General features: G+C 36.7%; 1 pseudogene; it reads right to left on the bottom strand.

Moving 5' to 3' along the window:
* Positions 1-331: 331 nt before the first annotated feature.
* Positions 332-1,840, bottom strand: LOC124994172 (elongation factor 1-alpha 1-like; annotated as a pseudogene).
* Between the last annotated feature and the right edge of the window lie 1,668 nt (positions 1,841-3,508).

Here is a 3,508-nt window from a genome sequence, read left to right as displayed (position 1 = left end):
TGTCTTTCATAACAAGTTTATCAAACCAAATAAATATTTTCTATTTTTTAAATTATATTTTACCTGTGTAATATTTTTTTTTTTTTTTTTCTCATTAAACTTTTGATTTTAACGGATCTTAAAATTCTGTGACAGATTTTTGGTCAAGTTGTTTCCATTGAAAAGTACTGATTTTAAAAACCAATAACTTAAAACTGCCACACACACACAAATGGTTCACAAAACCTTCTTTTTTCTAAAGGTGGTTATTAACAGTCTTTTACGATTAAACTTAAATGGCCAATTGAAACAAACTGATTAAGACTGGGGTGGCAGGTGTTAGGGTTAATATTCATTTAGACTTCAGAGCTTTCTGGGCAGACTTAATAGTTCCAGCAGCCTTTTTGTCCGCTGCTTTGATCACACCCATAACAACTATCAGCCTGATATCACAAACAGCAAAAAGACCAAAGAGGATACTCAGAGAAGCTCTCAACACACATCACCAGAGTTGAAGAAATAAGGACCATCTTCCAGTTTCTTACCAGAACAATGATCAATCTTTTCTTTCAGCTCAGCAAACTTGCAAGCAACGTGAACTGTATGACTATCCAGTACAGGGGCTTTAGCCAGCATTGATTTGGCCTGGATGGTTCAGGATAATCACCTGAGCAGTGAAACCAGCCGCTTCCATTGGTGGGTCATTTTTACTGACACCAGCAATATTGCTATGATGAACATCTTTGTCAAGACATGTTCTTGACATTGAAGCCCACATTGTCTCCAGGAAGAGATTTACTCAGAGCTTTATGGTGCATTTCAACAGATTTAAATTCAGTTTTGACATTGACTGGAGCAAAGGTGATCACCATGTCAGGCTTGAGAATACCAGTGTCTACTCAGCCCACAGGAATAGTACCAATACCACCAATTTTGTAGACACCCTGAAGGGCAGATTCAAATGTGTGTCAATTGGACAAGTTGGTAGCAGGATGCAATCTAAAGTTTCAAGCAGTGTGGTTCTACTGGCACTGTCATCTTTCCATCCCTTGAATCAAGACTTATTAGCACTTGGTTCCAACATATTGTCATGATTTCAACCAGAAATTGGCACAGATGCTACCGTGTCAGGGTTGTAACCAATTTTCACAGTGTAGGTGCTGACTTCCTTAATGATTTCTTCATATCTCTTCTGACTGTAGGGTGGCTCAGCGGAATCCATTTTGTTAACACCAACAATTAGTTTTTTTACACCCAGTGTGTAAGCCAGAAGGACATGCTCATGAGTCTGCCCATTCTGAGATACAAGCTTCAAATTTACCCACACCAGCAGCAACAATCAGAGCAGCACTGTCAGCCTGGGATGTGCCTGTAATCATGTTTTTGATAAAGTCTCTCTGTCCTAGGGCATGAATGATAGTCACATAATACTTGCAGGTCTCAAGTTTCCACAGGAAGATGTCAGTGGTGATACCAAGCTCATACTCAGCCTTCAGTTTATCTAAGATCCAGGTATACTTAAACAAGCCCTTTCCCATCTCAGCAACTTCCTTCTCAATTTTTTCAATGGTTCTTTTGTCAATCCCATCACATTTGTAGATCAGGTGACCAGTGGTGATAGACTTGCCTGAATCTACATGTCCGATGAAAATGATGTTCATGTGAGTCTTTTTCTTTCCCGTTTTGGCTTTGATTTAGCAGTGGCCTCCATGACACCTGTGTTCTGGTGTCAAACACATTGACAAAAGCCTTCCTAACATGTTTTAAAATGTGGGAATTGTTAGACTGCTCCAATCTTCTTTATACCCAAATCCCATGGGTCAAATACTGCAGCCCTTACAATTGTTTTCAATCCAGGCATTTCGACCTCCTCACTTAGGTTAGATCTTTTATTAATCATCTTTTCTCTGCCAGTAGTTTTCAAAATGGCCTAAATATATTGAAAAAGGTAACATGGAAACAACCTAGGGCATTAGTATTTCAATTTTTGTTAATATTTTATAGTCTCTATAAGACCAAACTATGCATACAACATCAAATAATCAAACACGTATGGTACTGTGTGCTAATTTTTAATGAAAGAGACGCACAAACAAAGGGTTTGGATGCTTCTGCTCTAGAATATTTCAATAGCTCACTAAACAACAATTGACTTTTCTAACTTCAGTGTCTGTCCTCCAACTCATGTACACATGACTGCCAGGTGAATGTTTCCTCAGTGAAACAACAACCATCCTGATATCTGAACAAAGCCCTGTAGTGGCTCATTATTGCCTTCTCAGTGAAACTCAATTTCAGTACCATGGAACTCAAGGCAATTACATGCTCACCTGCCTCTTTCCAGACATAACTGTCACTCTTCTTGTTTTAATCCCATCATCCCAAATGATATTTTACCATTTCTCATCACATATAAAATACCTCTATAAGTCTATGACAATAAGATATATATGTTAATAAGCCTAAAAAAACTATATACATATGTAAAAGCCTCTATACAGTCATATATCTAAGGAAACTCACTGCAGAATCCAAAATTAAGTCTTAATGGAAATCCACTCTGCTTCACTGTCTTCAGAAACATTAAAGGGAATACAGTTTCCATCTCAATGTCTTCCACTGCACACAGTGACTTTTCTGTTCACAAATGCCTTGAAATTCTTATATACCAAATTTCCCAGGTTTTGTGCATGAATCCCATCTTTACTCTTTCCACTTTCCATTCTTTCTCAGCTTCTTGCTATGTATCTTCTCTAGTAAATAAAACAAGAAAGCAATAAACATTGACAAGAATCTTTCTTTATTGTCTAGCACTTGATCTGGAAAAGAGACAGAACTTCTCATAATGGAGGGAGAGGGTCAGAGGAGAAAACGACCTACCTCATATGGGTGGTGGGTTGAGAGCTATAGAGACGGAACCCTCAAATATATTAGTTGAAGCTATTTACCTCCAATATACCTTGAATCATAAAAATCTGCTCACCTCCAGATGTTTAAAATTCTACTCATTTTAAAAGTTACGAATCACTATTTCCATAATTTCCTGTAATCAAAATTGGATTGTTACTCTCATTGCTCATAGTCCTTTATTTGTCTTCTGATCCATTTATACTATACAGTCTTTCATTATTAGTAACAATATATCTAAATGTTAATAAAAATCAGTAACTGTTCAAATTCAGGAATTAAACTCATCTTTGACTCCACTATGGCATCAATCAGAAAGAACTGCAAACAGCAGGCAAATGTTACAGTACACATGGAAACATCAGATATTGTCATGACATTATCTTCAGTAGAAGTCATTTTGAACATGAATTATTACATTCTCTTTTTAGGGGTTGGGAACATTACTAAATGCTTCTACTTAGTAATATTTGACTGCTCTGGGCATAGTTTACCCAAAGTATGATTTTCTAAATCAAAACACGTATTGCAGTAGTCATTGTGATAATTTCTATGATTCCTTGAAGTTGTGATAAAGAATTGTACTTAAAATGAATCACTTCAGTGGGAGATGATGAAAATA

The sequence above is a fragment of the Sciurus carolinensis genome, chromosome 10 (assembly GCF_902686445.1).
Source record: "Sciurus carolinensis chromosome 10, mSciCar1.2, whole genome shotgun sequence".
NCBI classification, from domain to species: Eukaryota; Metazoa; Chordata; class Mammalia; order Rodentia; family Sciuridae; genus Sciurus; species Sciurus carolinensis.
Note: the sequence above shows the minus strand (reverse complement) of the source record. Positions and strands in the feature narration are given on the sequence as shown.